Source organism: Schistocerca serialis, chromosome 9 (genome assembly GCF_023864345.2).
Source record: "Schistocerca serialis cubense isolate TAMUIC-IGC-003099 chromosome 9, iqSchSeri2.2, whole genome shotgun sequence".
Classification (NCBI taxonomy): Eukaryota; Metazoa; Arthropoda; class Insecta; order Orthoptera; family Acrididae; genus Schistocerca; species Schistocerca serialis.
In genome coordinates this window covers 109917679-109940465 of record NC_064646.1, presented here as the reverse complement: position 1 = coordinate 109940465, position 22787 = coordinate 109917679, and positions in this window count along the sequence as shown.

The window sequence follows — 22787 nt, the reverse complement described above, 5'->3', positions numbered from 1 at the left end:
TAACTTCTAGTAACCTAAAACACTCCTAATTACCATGAAACTAACCAAACAGTACCTGCAGTATTGTCAGTTAATCCAAAATTGATATAATACGTATGAATACCGAACATAACAACTCTCAAAACCAAATAACTTCAAATATCAATTCTCACATACACAGCTTATGTAAAATGTTCTAAATAAGATAAATCACACCATTCATTAAATCTATAAATGTAAAATCCCCAAAAACAATAAGCATATTTGTATAATCACCATTTAGACTGTGCAGTATGCATAAATAAGTATGCTATATTTCAGAGTATGTTTCGCAAACTTTTCGGAAATTACTGTAATTGGGCACTTTTCCTAACGCAAAACTCAATTTACAAATGTTTATTTACTGCGTAGACTGCACACTACAATTTAATGTTATGTCAACCAGTCGTCTTCACTCACCAACTGGCGTTACCACGAGTAGCGATGTTTTGACGTTTGAAGTGGGCGTGGCGCTGTACTGCCGCCGGAGCCGCGGGAAGTCACGCTGAAGATCTGTGGCGAGTCGTCGTAGTTCTCCGTCGGCTGCTCCGTGGCGCTGCAGGCGGGCGTAGTTTGTAGTGCGGCTGCTAGATGCTGGGTCGGCGCTCGGTGTTTCGAAGTCGCGCTGCTCGTTGTGGCGGGACGTCGTAGTTCTCAGCCGGCCGCTCCGTGGCGCTGCAGGTGGGCGTAGTTGTAGTTTGGCCACTAGATGCCGGGTCGGTGCTCAGTGTAGTGCGTCTGTGCTTGAACTACTCCTTGCACAGGTAGTTGGGATGACGTGTGAAATCACCTCGCAGATCGAAGCACTTTGGCGCAACTGCTACACGGGTCTGCGTGATGTCACTCAACAATTGCGTCGACACACGAATTGTCGTCCGCATAACAGTTTATGGGTCCACATGAAGCTGTCCGATTTTCACTATTTAAAAAGCAATTCCAGTCACAATATTACTATTAAACACTTCTGTAAAAGCTTCAGTGACAAATTCTTAGTTCGTTTTGCTATTTTAATGTTCACACGTGTCTTTCTTTAGTGTTCACTTTTCACAGTTTTTCGCGCGGATTTACGCATTTGCACATTATAACACAGTTTATTGACACTATTATTCTTATCTAATATGGTAAGAAAAAACAGTTTAGTCACAATCGTAAGATGCTATTACTTCGTATTGTTCAAAAATTCACTGTTCTTGTCGAGATTTTAAAGTTTATGCTCTGTCTCGATCCAAAATTGGAAAAAATATTTTCTCGCGTTAAGCAAGATAAAATTACCTATTGTTCTTTACGATTCGTCCGAAAATTGCACATGTCCTTTCACGGTAAGCCAAGGGTGTAACACCTCCGATATATGTATCCCGCTCGATCGGGATCTGAATAGCAGCCCAAATAAATATTAATTAATGTGACCATGTACCTAATGGGGCTGGCAATCGGAATGGACTGCTGCGGAGTTGTTACATTCCATTTTGTCCTTCTCAAATGCTGTAATAATGATATGTCTGGTGACAAGAAGAACGCCAACACAGCTTCATTAATCAAGAACCTATATTCGTCTCTAAAACACAAGAAAAAGGAGACAGCCACTGCCTTCGTCATACATAATTAATTACGGCTAATCTCTGCACAGGCTTCTTCGTTATTCATAATAGTCACACGCTAAATACAATCACTGCAATCCAACGCTGCAATCCAACACTGCAATCCAAATGATGCCGGCGCGGTAGACGCGAAACCACAAATATCGGCACAAAAATATCACTGATCACTCTCGTAATTAAACTTCTTCACTTTCCCGTATTATTCTAACACAAAGGGGTTAAACCGCGGCGATGGCCACTCCCTTTGTCGGTAAGCCTTGCCTTACATCAACAGGCCTCCGCACGGCTCGGCCCGCAACCTGGGAACTCACTCAACTCTACACTCGCTCTCGCAACACGAGACACTATCGATTGTTTGCCCTATCGACCTGTGCCGAGTGCAAACTTATAGTAAGGGCCTACGGACCCCTTACATGATGACCATAGATGTTAAGTCCCATAGTGCTCAGAGCCATTTGAACCATTTTGACAGTACGCACCAAACACCAATACTGATACTATGCAGCGGTTCTTGAGTGTACTGGTGGGGATCTTGTGATACGTAACCCGGCATGCTCTGTAAATCCACACATACCGTGGCAGACTAAACGAGGCCTCATCCGAATATATTAAAACTTAAGATCCAAAAGTCCTCATTCATAAACTACCGGCAGAATTCAACAACAGAAAATTAGTCGCGACGCTTCAACTCAGGCGCGTCAGTAAATTTCCAGGGACGAAGATACAGATCTTTTCTGATAAAGTTTAGATACGACGGTCTCTTCATTCCCACTTTCAAAGGTAAACGGCGTTGATACTTTGTCGGTCTTTGTTCCAGACTTTCCTTCACTGAAGCAGTGTTTTCTGGTGTCTGAACTCTTTTCGGACAGTTACGGACTTTATTCGCTGCAAAGCCTGTTTCGCGTCATTTTGTCACGACTTCTTAACTGCAGTTTTTGCTGGAGGCTTTCCTGAAACTCATACAGGCTTAAAATCCGGAGCAAATAGTTCCACACACATTTTCCCCGAATTGTACTTCGTGTTACACTCGACAGCAAATATGCGCTGTTTTATCGTCAGTACCATTTTGTGTAGCATCCAAATGGTCCTTAAAGACGTCTGTTTCTCTCACTCAGTAAGGACACAGCGAAGTACTCGGGACAGAGCACATGCGAGGTGCGCATGCGAAGACATATGACAGCCATCGACTTCTGCATCGTCTTCACGGTTTATAGCACTTAATGTTATGGGAGATTGTCCTCTTCATTACAGCGGGCAAATACTGCATCAGTGTTACAAATATTTTCCGGCCTAATTTTATTTTGCCCACTCTGTATGTTCTCCAGCTGCGTGCTAACAATCAATACAATTACAAAGTGTGGTCTTTTCTCCAATCTGCCTTATTCGTCCATATATCTCCAAGAATATCGTCTCCCATATTAGTCATTGAACCTTTTCCCTCTAAGTACCTGGAACTCTCCGCTTGTTTTTTTTTCCAGTTTGATGTTGTCTGTGATACACTTTGGAAGCCTTTCTTCTTGCATTTTATTTCGAATACCCATACCACTAGTCGACCGAGCGGTTCTAGACGCTACAGTCTGGAACCACGCCACCGCTACGGTCGCAGGTTCGAATCCTGCTGAAATACCCCCCTTTAAATTCCTTTATTGGGTTTTGTGTGATTTACCGAAGCTGCCAAAAGTTAATTATTATGATTATATGACCGTGAGCTTAATGGTTGAAGGCTATCGGTTTTTCTGCCGTGATTTCGGGGGTATTTCAACCGAGTGCCGCTGTCCTGAAACTGAAGTTAATGATTGAAAGTTGTCTATTATTAAGGACCACAAAGGTTGCGATGTACAAAGTGATATATATTTTCTACTAACACACAAATTGTGAGGCAGTTGCTACCTTCGTCTTACACGTTTAATTATGGTTATGTGTTTTATTAGTTGCTTTTTTTAGGTACTTCGTCACACGCAATGATGATTTGGTTAACATTCACAACAATCCTCAGTGCAATCTATGGTTGTTTCTGGCCGACGCGGTTGACGCGAAACACGTAATTCGGCACTTGTCACTTTTGGTTTCATATCACTCGCGAATCAGTATCGATGAGGCTCCACCCCACGATGAACGGGGGGACGCGCTCGTTTGTCATACTCCGGTGAATGTACCGTTTCCTACTCACTCGACCACCATTCTTGGCCTTCTCCCCGGTACCACTGTTTACTCGACACCCTCCAGTACTAATGCGCACTCAACACTAGTCTCACTGCCTCCTGCAACGCTTGACAATCGACTCCTGTCTGCTGTCGACCTTGGCGTCGGATACTAATATCTATGTTCGTGGGATCTTGGATTCCTTACACTGCCTCGGGCATGGATGTGTGTGATGTCCTTAGGTTAGTTAGGTTGAAGCAGTTCTAGGGGACTGATGACGACAGAAGTTAAGTCCAATAGTCCTCAGAGCCACCCATACCACTGTTGTTGCTTTTGTTGGATAACACTATTTTGAACATTCTTTCCGTCTGTGTTCAGTTCGTTTTTTGTATATTCTTTTGCTGGCATCACTATCGAACATCTCTGCAAATCCATCTCCACAGCTTAATTTTGAATTTATTTACCATTTTATTGTCCAACCACAGGTAATAATGCTCGTAATTATCGTTTTAAAAGGCATTTTTTGTATTAGTTGTCACGCTTTTATATCAAAAAATTTAATTTAATAATGAAATAGTCATATGTCTCAGAATTGTTCTTATCTAAATTCTAACTACAAATTCTTTTCTAACTTCCAGAGAAAGGTATCCATGTTTATCAGTAGATGCTATTGTTCCAATCACTCCTTACAATACTAAATCTTCTTTTGTTCCACCAACTACAATGTATGTACTTTTACTGACATTTGCCCAAGCTTCTCATATATTTGTGTCATTATCAGCCGATATACTCCATACCTTTATGGTCTTGAATTAAAATCAGTCGATAGACTGTAAATTTTAATGAGTAATCTTTGTTATGATTGAATGGGGATGTTAATATTTTTGCGTATTTTCTTTCATTGCCGCAGAGGGAAATATTATTTTATTTCACACTAACTTTCAAAAGTTACGAATCTTGTACTCCATATAGTGCGAAAATATTACTAACTTTTTGACAACATAATTAGCAATTCGTCCTAATGAAAATGTAGATGGAAATGTATTGAGTTCAGTAAGACCAAAAATTTATATGGTCGTTAGGTATCAGTACTAGTGCAGTAGTTTGTTGATATCTCCTGGAGACACGACGAATAAAATAAAAATTATGTTGTCCTTTCGAAAACAATGTTCGCAAAGTTTGCGGTAAGAAGGCTTCAGCGCCAGACGAATAGGCGGGCGATTGTGAAGCAGGAGCATAATTCACGAAGCAGGGGAGAATGTCTCTATGACAGCCGCAAGTCACATTAATAAAGGAAGCGGCCTTTCTTTTACACCGACACAAAGGCTAACCCGACGGGTCGTGTCACGTCGGGTGACACAGAAGGTACCCGACCTTTAAAATTCATGAATAACACGTAACTGGTTTATAGTACTAGCGTGGCCAGTCCACAGTGTCCAGTGAAAAGGTATCGGCATCTTCGATTACCTGTGGTGCAAGCTGTCATATGATTCCAGTTATCTGTTGCCGTTCGTGCTGAATATTTAGAGTGAAGTATGCAGTTTGCGGTCCAGTACTTTGCGACATTGCCTTAAAATCGACGGGTCCGGGGTTCGATTCCGTGCCAACACAGAGAATTTTTTCGCTGGCTCAACAATGGCTCAGAAGTCGAGCAAACCTCGCTATCTTTATAGAGAATGAAAAGTTTTTCAAATGAGTAAGGAAGGAAGTTGTTCTTTCTCTGCAATTTATAGAGTCCACGCTTTCCTCCATTAGCAAGCTGGTGGTTCCTTAACGCTTCAACATGTGTCCTTAGCACCAAATGTTCAATGTATGTAGCAGCTATACTGCTTCGTCTACATCCATACTCCTCAAACCACCTTTTAGTGTGTGGTGGAGGTCCTTTGTGTACCTCTCTCACTTCCCTTTCTTTTTCAAGGTGCGATATGTCTGCTAGAAGAACGATTGCTGGTAGGCCTCTATGTGGTCTGGAATCTCTCTGACTTTAACTTCATTCTCATTTCGCGAGATATATGTAGGAGGAGCAATATATTCGTTAACTCTTCTGGGATCATACGATGTTCAAATTTTGACAGTAAACTACGACGTGATGCAGAACGCCTCTATCGCAGGGTCTGCCACCGGAGTCAGCTGAGCATCACTGAGACGCTTGGGGGCTTAATAAATGAGCGTGTCATGAAACATACTGCTGTTCTTCGGATCTTCACTATTATCTCTATTAATTGTATCTGGTATGGATCCCAGGCTAACGAGCAGTATTCAAATATTGATCGAACGGTGGTTTTGTAAGCTGTCACCTTTTTTGGGTGGAGAAGAAAACATTAGTGCAAGACAGGACGAATTGAAGTACACTATCATACCTCTTTAAAGTCCGACGACATTTTTGTTCTACACGTAATCTCAGCTTGCTCGGATGCTGTTATTGATACCGAATATTCTGATGCCATTCGTCATCATCAGTGTTCTGCCCTAGGGCAGGTCTTCACATGTAGGTCTCTATGCAGCCCTATCATTTAGTACCCCTTTCGTTTCCTCATAATTGTTTCCTATCCTTATACTGTACTTCATCTGGTATCTTCTGCGTTGTCTTCTTCTTCTTTTTCTTCCATTCACCTTTCCTTCCACAGCATCCATCAATGAGCAATCTCTTCTGATCCAATGTCCAAGCCAATTGTGTTTCGTCTTCCTCATTAACTTTCATATTTCTCTCTCTTCCCTCACTCTTCTCAGCACCTCCTCATTTCCTAACTTCTCTACCCGTTTTATCCGGTACCTGCTCCTCCATTTCACATCTCAAGTCCGTCTATTCTTCTTTCATCCTCTTTCTTGAGTGTCTATGTCTCAACTCAGTACAATTCCACGTTCCACACAAAGCACTTCGCCAGTCTCTTCTTCAGGTCGCTGACCATGCACCCACACAGAAGCCACCTCTTCTTATTTAATGTTTCCTTGGCAATTGGTATACTCTTATTGCACCTCATGTCTTCTGTAATTATGCATCCCTGAGATATGAAAACATTAAGTTGTTGTCTATCTTTCTGTCCTAACTTTATACCCGTTCTTACTGCTCTGGCAGTCCTCACCATGCATTTCGCCGCCTCTTTTTTATTAATTCTCGTCCCAAATTCCCCGCAGGTGTTATGAAATTGCTTTGACAATCCAAACATAGTTCTTTCGCTCTCTGTCAATAACACCATATCATCCTCAGATCAATACATTCTATCCCCCTACAACCAACTCACACTCTCTCAAATGTTTCTGAGTAAAATGCTGTAAATACAGGGTGTTTGGAAATTCCCGTTACAAACTTGACTTGTATAGTGGAGTGAGTACGTAATATTTTGAATAGGAACCCATGTCCGGAAACGTAACACAGCGATGGTACAGAGCGTCAATGTTACAGGCACCAGAGCCTTTGAATGTGTGCAGAGACTGGGTGATTCTGTGATAATGTTAAAAACTTTCCAGGATAATAGGCAAAGATAAATGTATTAATTTGAGGCAAGGGTCAGTGTACTGGAAACGAACGAGTCGAAAGATACAAGCGAAAACCGTGCTTTACCTCTGTCAGAGGAATACTTGTACTGGCACTGTTGTTGCTAAGGCTGTAGGTCAGACAACTTTCAGAGGTGCTGGTATGGACCAAAACAAAGAATAAATGGCCAGTGAACATGGGCTCTAAAACACCTACCTGAGAAGCTATGAGCATTTGTTCATCTATGCTACTGTGAAACGCAAGTCTTGTATTGAACAAGTGCCCATAGCTCCTAAAGTACGCATTTTGGAGCCCATGTTTACTCGGCATTTTTTTCTTGTTTTGTCCCGTACTACCTTCTCCGAAACTTGACTACCTTTCAGTCTTAGCAACAACTGTACCACTACTTTTACTTCAGTGTCAGAGGTATCAGAATGAATTTCGCTTCTGACTGTCGACTCTTTCGTTTCAGAATCAGGGACCCTTGCCTCTAATTGATACATTTAACTGTTCCCATCATCCTGGAAAGTTTTAAACATCACCACGGAAGCACCCTGTCTATACATACACTTACAAGCGCTGGCGCCTGTAACTTTGACGCTCTGTCGCGTTGTTGGGTGACGTTTCCGGACACGGATCCCTATTCAGGATATTATGTACTCTCTCCCATCTACAACTCGTAGCAGTTCGTAACGGTAAGCTCCGAACACTCTGCATATTTCAAACAGAACTGGGGAAAGACAGCAGCTTTTCCTTACTCCCCTTTTAATTGTGCTTTCCTCTGTCATTCCATTCCCAACATGCAATCGTATATCCTGCTGAAGGAATAGATTTATAATCAGCCTCCGTTCTTCCTTAAAATATCCAATAATTTATTTCACTGTAGTCTATAAAAGGATTTTTACAAGTCAACGAGAGCAGTATAAATTTCTCCTCTTTCAGTCTATCTCTCACTATAGTTGTCAACACTCTGATACCAATTGCGTTCTTTTTCCTTTAGCCTGACGACTGGGATTGGGTTCGAACGTGGCGCGCCTTAATGGCACCAGGACGCCGCCCGCTTGTGGTCGCTGCGCATCGGCAGAAAGTGATCGAGTGTAATTAAGCTGAACTAATTAACTCAATTATCGATTGTGACGCACACCGCGCACCCTGTACGGTGTGGCGGCTCTGGGGACGCAGGTGCCCGCATGCCTGGGCTAATAGCCGCTCGGCAAACATATTGGCAGCCACCGGGGTGGCGGGCGCTCTCCAGCCAAAAACCGCCCCTCCTAAACCCTCCACTCCCTCCACCTCCAGTAGTCCGTAGCAGCGTGTGGGAAGGGGGAGGGGGGGGGCGGTTGGTTGTCGTGGCCCTTCACAGAGGCGAGCGGCTGGAAGAATCGGGTTACTGCGAGGCTGCGTGGCGCATCCACGGTACGGCCGGTCTTCAGAGCACCCGGGGATAGTTCGTAAAGCTGTGGTCACACGGAACGTGAAAGCGAAAGCGGACCTTGGAGCTCGTCGAGTTTGCTGCTGTCATAACGTGGAGATGAACGTTGCCAATGGGATGTAAGCTCGCTTTCTACGCAGAAGCAACTCGTTAAAGCCTACCATACTGGGTTATGTCGTTGACAGTTAAACCTCGTATTTGATGGCTGTTTTCTTCTATTATAACTTACGTGCAATGAGAGTATACGCCTGCTGCTGTGTGTCGTAATGTTGTACTTTGTAGCATAACTTTGTTTTCCATCTGTCTGTATGGGCAGAGGTCATTCACAGCAACATGAGTAAAATAATATTTGGATACTTTTACCGACCTCTCAACTTAGATGATATAATTCCTGAAAGGTTCAAACAAAACTTTAGTCTAATTTCAAACACGTACCCGACTCATACAATTATTGTTGAAAAATCACACCACTCCATCTTTCGGCAAACGTTACTACAGTCTCTTGAGATGTTCAAGAAAGAATAGGCAGTTGCAAAATGTCTTATGTCGTGCCGTTTTTGGTGATCGCGGGACTTTCTGTAAACTTGCCAGTGGTCCTCGAGTGTTTTTATCTGATGTCTGATGATGCTCCTGTGAGAGCGAAACGCGTCACAAATTAAATAAATAAAAAACCATTTTACAACCGGACCGCTTTTTCTTTCTCGAGTGTTATTGAAGTATGTGAGCGTACAAGCTGTGGCGAGAATTCAGAGCTGCAGTTTCCGCCACAGAGCACGTGGCTGGTGGTTGCTATGGGGCCGTAGTGAGCTGCTAGCGTTTACGCGGTCTTATAAAAACCCGAGCGCTCGGCAGGGGTGCGTATCACCGTTTTTTTGCGCTTGGAGGATTTTATATTCCGGACAAAAATTGATAAAAACACGGAGGTGCGAGTTGGCATTTATAGACAGAAAAATATGTAAAACTAAATTATATAGACGCGCCACAAAAATGTATAACAGTTTGAAAGCTATTGTCGTCTTAAAAATTATAAATTTATCAAAGTTCGAAAGTTAATATCTCGGCAATGATTCGGCCGATTAATGTGAACAAAGTATCTACGGATGCGGCTAGTAGAGCTGCATCGAGCAATCATAGATGATTTAGCAGAATCTCTACCATTTTTTGAATGAAAATTTGGAATGTGGGATTCGACTGAGAGAAACTGTGGTTTTGGTAATAAATAAATTTAAACAGGTGAAACTAGCGGCAGCACTCTAAAGTTTAAAGAGGCAGATGAGTAATTAAGAATGTATTTTTTATTTTTTTGTTTATGTTTGGTATCAAAACACCGGGAAAAGCAATATCACGCCACAAGAATATTATTTGTGGAAAAACGGTGGCAGATACAGGGAATTAGACTTTAAATTGTTATTTTCCAGAAATGTTCCGTATTTTTCAATGTATCAAATGTGTTTGGTTTTAGAACATTCGTAATTCTATTTGTCAAACGTTGTTTTGAGTTAGGCAGTCGTTTCGAGGGTGCATAGGGCGGCCATCTTTGATGAAAGTGGGGTTGGGTATGAGCGACGCTAAGAGACATACTGGGGGTAGTAGTGGGTTAGTAGCCACCTTCGGGGACAAGTATGTTTTGTTATATTTTATGCCAGCTTAAAAGTTGAGTTTACGATAGGTGTGAGCTGGCACCCTATGACGAGAAACGCAGCTAAACATTGAGACCAGTCACTTCTCTGGGCCACTCAATTACGATGAGTGTAACAAATATATATTTTTTCGTGCCATAGCATGTGAGGGCTAGAGCCAAATTATACAAATTTCAATAGTAGTGTCCAGTGCAGTCGTAAGTACCCTCGATATGTTGGCGAAAATAAGTGTTTAAATCGGGAGGTGCGCATAAAATATCATCCTGAAAAGTGTTTGAGCAATTAGTCCATGAGTCTACACGAATTATGAACGGTTGTGAAAACACAAGTGTCCTCTTTGCAACATATAATTCTGAGATAACAACGAGCATCAAAACAGATACAGGAATTAATGAACACAGGCTTGTCGTAGCCAGTCTGGATAACGTAATTCCCAAATCCTCCAAAAATAAACGAAAAATATACCTTTTCAAAAAAACAGATAAAAATTCGCTTGACGCCTTCCTGAGAGGCAATCTCCACTCCTTCAAAACTGGCTATGTAAGTGTAGACCAATGTGGCAAGAATTCTAAGAAATAGTGTCGTCAAAAATTGAGAGAGACATACCAAATAAGTTACCAAACGACGAAGCTGATCCCCATGGTACACAGAACAGATCAAAAGACTGTTTCAGGAGCAACGAAAAATGCTTGTCAAATTTAAAAGAACGCAAAACCCTCAAGATTCTCGTTCTTTTACAGAAGCTTGAAATTTAGTACGGATTTCAATGCGAGATGCTTATAATAGTCTCCACAACGAAACTTTGTCTCGAAACCTGGCAGAAAATCTACAGGGATTCTGGTCGTATGAAAAGTATGCCAGCGACAAGCCGCAGTCAGGTGATAGGAGTAGAAATAGTATCGATGGCAGTGCTGTTACAGCCAAAGAAGACGAAGTAAGTATTCCAGAATTAGAATCAAGAACAGCTGCAACATTAGTAACTTAGAAGTAGTTATACTCGGAATAGTTATACTCGGAATAGTGAAGAAACTTAAATCACTTAACAAAAGCAAGTCTTCTGGTCCAGAGTGTATACCAGATAGGTTCCTTTCAGAGTATGCTGATGCAATAGCTCCATACTTAACAATCATGTACAACCGCTCGCTCGGCGAATGATCTGTTGGCATGGACTGGAAATTTGCACAGGTCACACCAATATTCAAGAAAGGTAGTAGGAGTAATCCACTAAATTACAGTGCAATGTCATTAACGTCAATATGCAGCAGGATTTTGGAAACATATTGTGTTCGAACATTATGAAATACCTCGAAGAGAACAGTCACTGACACACAGTCAGCACTAATTTAGAAAACATCATTCTTGTGAAACACAGCTAGCTCTTTACTCACAGGAAGTGCTGAATGCTATCGACAAAAGATTTTAAATTGATTCTGCATTTATAGATTTCCAGAGGGCTTTTGACAACGTCCTCACAAGCGGCCTGTAGTGAAATTCCGCGCTTATGGCATATCGTCTCAGTTGTGCAAGTGGATTCGTGATTTCCTGTCAGAGAGGTCAGAGTTCGTAGTGATTGACGGAAAGTCATCGAGTAATATAGAAGTGATTTCTGGTGTTCACCAAGGTGGTGTATAGGCCCTTTGCTGTTCCTTATCTACATAAACGATTTGAGAGACAATCTGGACAGCCGTCTTAGCTTGTTTGCAGATGACGCTGTCGTTTATCAGTTAGTAAAGTCATCAGAAGATCAAAACAATTTGCGAAACGATTTAGGTAAGAAATCTTTATGGTACGAAAGTTGGCAATTGACCCTAAATAATGAAAAGTGTGAGGATGTCCCCAAGAGTGCTAAAAGAAATATTTTAAACTTCGATAACACGATAAATCAGTAAAATCTAAAGTTAACTAAATTCCTAGGAATTACAATTACGAACAACTCAGTATTTACGTTTATTAGTATCATTTAGACTAGATACATTGAAGGTACCAGTTTTTATACGTTTTATTAGGTCATTTTGCTTGTGTACGTAAACGTTTGTTTATATTACAAATACGAGGGTTAGCGAGTTTCAGTTAGTGTACAATACTCAGTATTCACGTTTATTAGTGTCATTTAGACTCGATACATTGAAGGTAGCAAATGGTTCAAATGGCTCTGAGCACTATGGTACTTAACTTATGAGGTCATCAGTCCCCTAGAACTTAGAACTACTTAAACCTAACTTACTTAAGGACATCACACACATCCATGCCCGAGGCAGGATTCGAACCTGCGACCGTAGCGATCGCGCGGTTCCAGACTGTAGCGCCTAGAACCGCACGGCCACTCCGGCCGGCCTCAACTCGATAAAAATCCAGTTATCTGTAATCTTATTGTAGATCTTAAAATCGGTTTGGAATCCCTTAAATTAGAGAAAACCGAGCAAGTCAAATGCGCCTACGAATGTAATAACATAATAGACAAACAAATTAAACTACATTCTAATGTTCAGTCGGGTGAATATAGAATAGTAAAAACATTAGTCGTAAACTGAGAGAACACGACGCCTTAGTCACTAAGAGTGACAAAGGAAACACTTCTGTCGTGGCTTATAAAAATGAATATATTGAAAAGACGGTAAAGTTTTTTGAGGACAATGACATCGCTGAGGTTACCGCAGATCCAACCGCGGAATCGCAAAAAGAAATCCGGCGTACTTTAGCTAGTTCTGGCAGCTTGTTCAATAACTTCCAAAAGAAATGGCTTATAAATATGAACCCGAAACCACCCGTGCTCAGAAGTCAGTTTAAACTGCACAAAGAAAATCACCCGATTCGCCCTGTGATGAATGGAATAGGTAGCCCACATCACATAAACTAAGATGCTTTCATATTTGAAAATAATTTTTCGGTGAAAAACAGCAAGGAATTGATCAACAATATTCTAACTGTAAGATGTACACCTGACACTAGACTGGTTTCCTTTGACGTCGTCAGTCTTTATACAAATGTCCATGTCGAAGTAACCATAGCCCTTGTAAAAAAGAATCTACTAAAACATAAAAAACTAAGTGAAATTCAGATTGCAGAACTGATTAGTTTGCTTAAAGTCTTTTTGAAATAGAATTACTTCACGTTCAATGGGAAAATGTATATACAACCAGATAGTTTAGAAATGGGTAGTCCCCTCGCTGGTACTTTGGCAGATGTTTTCATCAACGCTCTGGAAATAACGTTCTTCAATTCAAGTTCAGAAAATCCGTTATTATGCATGCTATGTTGACGACATTATCATTGCTTTTGACGGTACTGATCGTGGTTCAAATGGCTCTGAGCACTATGGGACTTAACATCTACGGTCATCAGTCCCCTACAACTTAGAACTACTTAAACCTAACCAACCTAAGGACATCACACAACACCCAGTCATCACGAGGCAGAGAAAATCCCTGACCCCGCCGGGAATCGAACCCGGGAATACTGATCATGAGTTAGAGCTTCTCTTCAATACTTCCAATGGTCTACATGAAAAAATTTCCTCCACAAAAGAACTTCAGAATGAAAAAGGTGAACTTAACTTCCTTGAATTAATAGTTTCTATACAGAATAGTTCCTTCAATTTCAACATTTTCCTGCTAACTAAACTCATCCTAAAGCTCATAAACCGGCGTTTTTTTCATTCTGCCATTCACCGTATAGAAACTACTCCTTTATCACCTGCCGATCAACAAAAAGAATTGAATGTCATCAAAGCGATTGCGGTTAATAATGGGTACAATCAGAATATGATTGATTACATATTCAGTAAGTAAACTTCGCAAAACTGTTCGACTTTGAGCAACAACCTCCCCACTGATAGCAAAGAAGCTAAAAAATTTATTTATATTCCTTTCTAGGGCAATATATCATATAGGATAAAACGTCTTCTAATGAAAAAAAAATATGACTGTAACATCTCCTCTACAGATAACAGTTTAAAGAGAAATCTTGTACATTCAGTAGAGATCGCCGGCGATTGTTTTTCCAATTCAGGGGTTTACAAACTAACCTGTAACAACTGTCCTTCATATTATATGGGTCAAACAGGCAGAGCTGCTAAAACAACATATAAAGAACACCTATTAGGTAAAAAAGGAGTTAATATACACAATGCCCGACCGAGACTCGAACTCGGGACCTTTGCCTTTCGCGGGCAAGTGCTCTACCATCTGGTCGGGCACACAGTTTTCATCTGCCAGGAAGTTTCATATCAGCGCACACTCCGCTGCAGAGTGAAAACCTCATTCTGGAAACATCCCCAGGCTGTGGCTAAGCCATGTCTCCGCTATATCCTTTCTTTCAGGAGTGCTAGTTCTGCGAGGTTCGCATGAGAGCTTCTGTAAAGTTTGGAAGGTAGGAGACGAGATACTGGCAGAAGAAAAGCTGTGAGTACCGGGCGGGAGTCGTGCTTCGGTGGCTCAGATGGTAGAGCACTTCCCCGCGAAAGGCAAAGGTCCCGAGTTCGAGTCTCAGTAGAGCACACAGTGTTAATCTGCCAGGAAGTTTCATATCAGCGCACACTCCGCTGCAGAGTGAAAATCTCATTCTGTATGGAAATTGTTGACGTCATCCAAGAACTTTGTTCTGAACAAAAAGATGATTAATTTACCGTTTTAAATATGAATCAGGAATTGTTCTCGGATAAATCTCGTATGGTTAAGAATTTTGAATATAGTACCAATGCACTTGAACAAGAACCATTTTTTGTAAGACCCTATCCAGTATTGCTAGCAAAGAAAGAAGCAGTACAGGCAGAAGTGATGTGGGTGTGACAACTGTAAAAATTGTTAGTTCGCCTAAATAGATCATTCCAAAGAATTTAAAAATGCTAAATCTCATGTTAGTAAATTGTCGAAGTGTTTGTAGCAAGATCCCCGAGTTACTGTCCGAAATAAACAGTAGTAATGCTAATATCGTATTAGGTACCGAAAGCTGGTTGAAATCAGACAAAAATAGCAGTGAAATTTGGAACTCGGGTTGAACAATGTTTAAGAAGGATAGGACTCATGCTAGTGGAGGCGGTATGTTAATTTCAGTTAAAAGCTGTTTAAATGTAGTTGAGATCGATACTGGGTCGGACTGTGAAATAGTCTGGATAAAGCTGTCAATGAGACAAGGAGTGACCATTGTATTAGGATGTTTTTACAGACCACCAGCATCCGCCATAGTGTTTGGTGTATCTGGTATTGTAAAACAGTTAAGATCCTTAGACGCCACGAAAGCACCTGGTCCAGGCGGTATCCCCATAATATTTTATGTGTAAGATGAAGCCTTACATGAAGTCTTTAAAGATCACCTAACTCACGTTGAGCGAACATTAGTGCTGAACAAAAATGACTGACGAGGCTCAATGCATCTTGTAGAGGGTATAGTATGGACATATTGGAATAATTAATGTTGGGTGATGGTTTTAAAGTAATTCACACGACATGAAAACTTTGTGGAAACGCGTCGATGTATTGGAGGCTAGTTTATCCCAGGGAAGCATTTAGAGCTGACCGTGGCCGGTTGGGAACGGCGAAGGGAAGCAAGAATAGGCAGCTTAGGGCGGCTCAAGCTCTGAGAAAGCGGTAATGGGGCGCGGCCTCCAGCTGCCTTGAGAGGAGTGACAGTGAGTGGGTGGTTGTCCCCATTCTGGTGTACCGGGAAACAGAAGGATAACTTGAATGCCTGTTGATAAATGTCCGTCGTCCCGTTTTCAGTGAAACATGCGAGAAAGCCGCGCAAAGCTACATGGGAGCGGTCAATAGAGGCCAAAATATACGTGTTCACGGTCCGCTGAGTCTGAAGTAAATCAGGTGAAGAGCGACAGAATGAATTACGTTGGCCTCTGATGGGAACGTAGGACCAAGGAATTGGAAATACTCTCCTGGGAGTCAGAATTCCGGAAAAATTGGTGTTTTGTGCAGATGCTAACGTTGATGGGTGGCCTGGGAGGAGCTAAATAGCAGAAGTTGAGAAGAAGGGAAATTTGGTGGAAATGTGTTCACTTCCCAGAGCAGGCATTGGTCGGCGCTGGGAAGTGACGCATAATTAACGCGACTTGCGCTACAATTGGCGTAAGTGATTTTGCTGGAGGGGAAACCGAGGCGAAGAGCGGACTGGGAGAAGTCTCCGTAGTGGTCTTCCATTCCCAGCTTGCCTAGAGTGCGGACGTGCCGTTCTTTACTCAGCTTGCCAGAGAAAGAGTGAGCATCTCTGCAGTTTAGGACTTAGAATATGGAGCGATTGAGCTTGACGATAGCAAGTTTTCGTTCAGCTATGTACTGAGCAAGATAGCTAGGAGTGAATAGACGAGCGCAGCCTTGCAGCACCACGAGGCCGGCCAACGTCCTCACAACGACGCCTCCCAGTCACGCTGAATTCGATGATATTGCACCCGCTCTGGCTTGAATTAGGCCATTGATTAATTTGTTGGATCACGTCGGCAAAGTTTTCACAAGGGTTTCATGGGCCGTGTATTGAGGAATTCTTCTTGCACCTCGCATTACGCCTGGGTCAGTTGATAGGAATTAATTTTGATTTATCGCGCTTTACTCCATGTAAATGCAATTTATTGCCACTGCCTGACAGGAGAGTCATGTAATGTGATGATTGAAGTTCGGGAGGTAAAATAAATTTGTGCTAATCGACTGCATCTGTTTTCAATCAAGTAGCTGAAATCACAAGTCACTATCTTAATTAATTTTATGTTCAACATTTGCATCTAGTGTTCAATAGCTGAATATAACATCAATGTGCACCCCTTTTTAATTAAAAGTGATCAATTCTGAATCAATTAATGTCAACACAGCCACTGCAGTTCAATCAGGAGTCACAGGGCCTTATTACTTTCTTTGCGTTATCCGATATTGCGGCAGTTTTGCACTCTCTGTTGATCTGTTAGTCAATTAGCTGGGGTGAACACACGCCGAAACCAGATATGTGACGGGTGGGTGACTATGCTTTAAATATAGCACCATTCTTATCCATCGTCTATCAGAGATCATTGGAACAGCGGAACGTTCCTCGGGACTGGAAGATGGCCCAGGTCATAGTTATCTATAAAAAGGGTAGAAATTCGGAAGCACATAATTACCAGCCATTTCACTGACATCGATTTGTTGTAGAATCATGGAATATATCTTGTGATCAGACATAATGACCTTTCTAGACTCTGAGAAGCTCATCTGCACAAACCAGCGCGGTTTTAGGAAACAGCGGTCATGTGAGACACAGCTGCCCCACTTTGTGCATGATATGCAACAGGCTCTAGATACCGGATCCCAGGTTGAGGCCATATTCCTCGTCTTTCGAAAGGCGTTCGACTCAGTTCCGCACTGTCGCGTGCTTCAAAAATTGCGTCCTTACGGTTTATCCGATCACTTATGCGGTTGGGTAGAAAGTTTTCTAGCAGACACAGAGCACTATGTCGTCCTGAAAGGGGAGACTTCAACAGAAACAAGCGCTACATTAGGTGTGCCCCAGGGCAGCGTAATAGGTCCACTGCTTTTTACGATTTACATAAACGATTTGGTTATGGTACTGACAGCGGCATTAGACTGTTTACCGACGGTGCTGTAGTCTACAGAAAAGTAGTATCACACGAAAGTTGTGAACAAATCAATGAGGATTTGCAGAAAATAAATACGTGGTGTAATGACTGGCACTTATCTTTCAATATTAGTAAGTGTAACCTACTGCGTATAAAAAAGCGAAAATCCCGATTGACGTACGAGTACAAAATAAATGTCCAGTCTTTGGAAGCGGTAACAACCGTCAAGTATCTGGGTGTGACTATTCGAAATGATCTCAAATGGAACGATCAGATTTCACAAGTAACTGGTAAGACGAACTGTAGATTGCGGTTTATTGGTAGAATCCTGAAGCGATGCAGTCATTCAACACAGAAATTTGCTTACAAAACCTTAGTTCGCCCAGTCTTAGAGTATTGTTCGTCTGTATGGGACCCTTACAGATTGGGTCTGATTCAAGAGACTGAAAAGCTCCAAAGAAGAGCGGCAAGTTTCGTGACTGGTACATTTAGCCACCGCGAGAGCGTTAGAAATCTCATACAAAGTTTGAAGTGGGACAGACTTGCAGATGGACAACGCGCTAAACGGAATGGGCTGCTCACTAAATTCCAAAATCCGATCTTCGCAGAGGATGTAGAGCGTATATTATTACCACCAACTTTCAAATCGCGCAATGATCACCATCAAAGATAAGAGTAATTTGAGCTCGTACTGAGACGTTTAGGCAGTCGTTTACCCCTCTCGCGATCTGTGAGTAGAACAGTGGTTGTGGGAGGTGGGGGAGGGGGGAGGGGAGGGAATATGACTTTGGCGCGAATAGTGCCCTCAGTCACACACCGCTTGGTGGCTACCGCAGTAGATATATAGATGCAGAAGATAAATTAGAGAGCACACAGAGAAAATATTGTCTTTAAGGTGAACCAAAGACTGCATTTTATTGGCTGAAGACATAGAAGATACAATAGATCTACTAAAGAGACTGTCTACACTACACTGGTCCTTCCTCTTTTGGAGTACTGCTGTGCAGTGTGGTGTCCTTACGAGATAGGATTAACGGAATAAGTCGAGAAAGTTCGAAGAAGGGCAGTATGTTTTGTATGATAGAGAAATAGGGAAGATAGTGTCACGGATATGATACAGGATTTGGGGAGGACATCATTAAAATAAAGATGTTTCTCGTTGTGGCTGGATCTTCTCACGAAATTTCAATACCAACGTTCTCCTCCGAATGCGAAAATATTTTGTTGATGCAGACATACATGGGGAGAAAAGAGCATTATAATAAAATAAGGGAAATCAATACTCGCACGTGAATATATATGTGTATGTTTTTTCCGCACGCTGCTTCAGAGTGGAATAATAGAGAATTATTGTGACGGTGGGTCGATGAACCTTCTGCCAGGCACTTAAAAGTGATTTGCAGAGTATCCATGTAGATGTAGATGTAGATTTTTTATACTCGCAAACTCTCCCATCAAAACCACTGGTACTTCCCATTAACATATGTAGAATAATGAAATTTGCCTAGAAACAAGCGTTCTCACTTCAACCGATGGAAAAATCTATATCAGACGGAAAAAGATTTGTTACCCGATTTCAGATTTGAAATTAAAACATTCTCGAAAGTCTTGGAATCACTGAGACTGATATCTTGTCAGTATCGATGTCAATAACAGGCAAAAACTGTCGAGATTCTTGATCCCAGACTGTGTATGTAGATAATCAAATTGGTATCGAACCCTCAGTGTTCGAGTCGTAATGGCACTTGGCTAACAACATTGAACCCGCCAAAGAAGCTGGTGTAGGCACGCGTATTCCAATACGGAGATGTGTAGAGAGGTAGAAGGTAGAATACGGCAAAGCCTCTATAAGACAAGATGTGTCTGGCGCAGCTGTTCGTTCGGTGACTGCTACTACAATGACAGGTTATCAAGATTCAAGTAAGTCTCAACTTGGTGTTATAGCGATGGGCCAAAACTTCTCCGAAGTAGCTATGAAGTGGGGATTTTCTCGTACGACCATTTCACGACTGTACCGTTAATATCAGGAATCCGGAAAAAGATCAAATCTCCTATATCGCTGCGGCCGGAGAAAGATCCCGCAAGAACGGCACCAACGACGAGTGAAGAGAATCGTTCAGTGCGACAGAAGTGCTACCCTTCCGCAAACTGCTGCAGATTTCAATGCTGGGCCATCAACAATCAACAAATGTCAGCGTGCGAACCATTGAACGAAACATCATCAATATGAGCTTTCGGAACCGAAGGCCCACTCGTGTACCTTTGATGACTGCATGACACAAAGCTTTACGCCTTGCCCGGGCCCGTCTGCAGCGACATTGCACTGTTGACGACTGGAAGCATATTGTCTGGTCGGACGAGTCTCATTCCAAATTGTATAGAACGGATGGACATGACAGGTATGGAGACAACCTCATGAATCCAAGGACCCTGCATGTCAGTAGGAGTCTGTTGAAGTTGGTGGAAGCTGTGTAATGGTGTGGGGCGTGTGCAGTTGGATTGATACGGGACCCTGATACGTCTAGATACGACTCTGAAAGGTGACACGTAAGCATCCTGTCTGATCACCTGCATCCATTCATATCCATTGTGCATTCCGATGGACTTGGGCAATTCCAGCAGAACAGTGTGACACCCTACACGTCCAGAATTGCTACAGAGTAGCTAAAGGAACACCCTTCTGAATTTACACACTTCCGCTAGCCACTACACCCCCCCGACATGCACATTATTGAGCATATCTTCGATGCCTTGTAACATGCTTTCAGAAGACATCTCCACCCCGTAGTAATCTTGCGGATTAATGCACAGCCATGCAGGATTCATGGTGTCAGTTCCCTCCAACACTACTTCAGACATTAGTCGGGTGCAGGCCACTTCGTTCTGCGGCACATCTTTGTGCTCGCTGCAGCCCTACGTGGTACTAGGCAGGTGTGCCAGGTTTTTGGCTCTTCACTGTATTTTTTCTCATCCAGTTTTATGTGCTGTCTGCCAAATGCTGCATAAGTCGCTAAGGAAATATGCGATTGACTGAAAGCAAGCTGTCTTTACTATATCAATACTAGGGGAGAGTGGGGGAAATACACGCACCTAAGGAAAAATCGATGTGAACCATTCGTTACGTCACTAAAACCTACGAAAATAAGTACATACCATACACTGGACATTTCTCCACATATTCCAATCGTCTGTAACTTGTTGTATACAGTACCTTAATTTTGAACATTAAAATAAAAAAAAGTGCAAATGCGTGGTATTCCCCACACCTGAGGGTAATGACACGCAAAGTACTGGTAATAACACGTAAAACAAACAGACCATAAAAATGTACAATAATTGCTGTTTTTATTTGCTTATTAGTTACTACAAATAGTAAACAGTATATTTAAGAACGAAATAATGTAATTCTACAAACATCTCTTATAATTTTCGTTTTTTACATTTTTATTGATGTGAAAAGAGTTCATTTTCTCATACAGCAAAGATCGCACTTGTAACCTTTTGGAGTGTTCCAGCCACTACATTCTTCATGACTCCGTCTGCTACAATAAATACATCGGTACCATAGTTCTCCATCTTTCCCAAATTCTCCACAAACTAAACAGACATCTTCTGAAACCGCCAATGGATCAATATCATCCATTTCATCGTCATCACAAACGTTCTGCAAGTCCAGATTTAGGTCATCCTTGCTGCTACTTTCACTTTCTTGGTGGTGTTTCTTCTTATACAATGTCTGTTTCTTCTTTGAGACTTTTTTAAGTTGCAGGTTTCTGCACTTATCTGCTTTATCCTTAAGATTTCTCTTTTTGTTTCCTTCAGCTTTCTTTTTCATGGCTTCTTTTCGTTTCTTTATTGATAACTCCGTTAGCAGTTAATTCTTCTCTGGAGTTGCTGTAAGGGTAACTGACTTTCCCTTCGGCTTTCCCTTGGCTTGTTTCGTCTTAGGAAGAACTTGTTATTGTTTTGGAACAGGAGATATGTCAAATACACTAACGTGCTTGAGACATGCACTTTTAGCTGATGTTGTTGTGACCTCTTCTAGGCCTACTAGAAGTGGAACATCTTCTGCTGAAGATCCAGGAATCTGTTCTTGACTCCTTTTGGGGATATGCGGCTCGTTTGTAGATGCAATCACTTCATTTCCATTTGTTGCATTCGGAACATCTTCATCTTCAAGGACAACACCTCTGAAGATCTCACATTGTTTTAAGTCGTCATGCTGAAATTTGTTTGGATTGAAAGGGCAAATCCCACATGCCTTAAACCCTGACTGCCCTTTGTCCATGGTAGCGACCTTAATATATACCTTATTAAAAAGTTCTGCTAACTCATATGGTGTAATTTTTTGATACACCTGGGACATCATATACATGCCACATTCACGATTGAAGGCTGATTTCAAAGAGGAAAAGAATGTTACATCTAGTGGTTGAAGCTTGTGAGAAGTGTGTGGAGGCATGGTTACCATGACAATAGAATTTTTTTTACAAAATTCAAAAATATCAAGTGAAATGTGGCTGCTGTAATTATCTAAAATCAGCAGCACAGGGTCATCAATAGTTGATTTTACATTGTTCTGAAAATGTTGGATCCATTCGAAAAATAATGACTCATTGGACCAGCCATTGACGGAACAACCATATATTGCTCCAACTGGTCCACCTTTACTTAAGAGATTTGACATCCTCTTCCTGGGGAAGATAAACATAGGGGGGATGTAGGTACCAGCAGCACTGAAACAACATATCACAGTCACGTTTTTCCCCCTTTCCCAAGACGCGGCCCCACCTATTTGTTTAACACCTTTAGGAGCTAAAATTCTGTCAGGCTTTTGTACAGTATTTATGCCCGTTTCATCGACGTTGAACACTCGCCCCTCTTTGAATTTACATTTTTCAAAGACACGTTCTAAATTTTTAAAATATGCATT